At 19.7% G+C, this 712-nt stretch overlaps 1 non-coding gene across 1 annotated transcript; it reads left to right on the forward strand.

Annotated features, from left to right (window-relative positions):
* The first annotated feature begins 358 nt into the window (after positions 1 to 358).
* Positions 359 to 430, forward strand: TRNAK-UUU. The gene has a single exon. It is a non-coding gene; the product is annotated as a tRNA-Lys (tRNA).
* Positions 431 to 712: the final 282 nt, after the last annotated feature.

A 712-nucleotide genomic window follows, 5' to 3' on the forward strand; every position in this document is an offset into this window, starting at 1 on the left:
TAAACTTCATCCATTATGTATTTATAAGAGTGATAATAATCAGTTTAAATTAAAAAAAAAAACTAATCAGACTAAATTAATTTTAAAATTTAATTTTTTATTATTTTAATTTAATTCAATTTAATTTTTAATTTATAAAATTTTAATTATTTTGATTCGATTTAATTAAAAAATCATAATAATGAATTCTAAAATTTTAACATTTTAGAAGTTTTAATATATTTAAACTCTAAAATTAATTTGCATGATAAATATAAAACAAATTAATCTAAATAGCAATTAAGCATTACTTTTTTCACAATTTTCGACAAAACAAATTTTTATAACAAATTAATAAAAAGTTAATCAAAGAGCAAAGGCTTCTGTAGCCCAGTGGTAGGGCATTTGCCTTTTAAGCAAGCAGTCGTGAGTTCGAATCTCACCAGGGGCAAAAATAACTTTTTGTTAGGGGAAGACCTGTCTGGATCCTCTTCCTACATTAAGTTATTTTATAAATCATAAATTTAAAAAATAAATAAAATGACTTATTATATTTAAATATAAATTTCCCAGTTTCGTAGTATGACTAGTAATAAATTTTTAGTAGATAAATAAACTTAACGAGAGTCTCTTTTGATTAATTAAAATTCAATTTTATTAAAAATACCCTAATTGTAATTGAATTAATTTTTGTAAAAAATAATTTTATTAATTTTAAATTCAGGAAAAAAAA

The sequence above is a fragment of the Manihot esculenta genome, chromosome 17, assembly GCF_001659605.2.
Source record: "Manihot esculenta cultivar AM560-2 chromosome 17, M.esculenta_v8, whole genome shotgun sequence".
NCBI classification, from domain to species: Eukaryota; Viridiplantae; Streptophyta; class Magnoliopsida; order Malpighiales; family Euphorbiaceae; genus Manihot; species Manihot esculenta.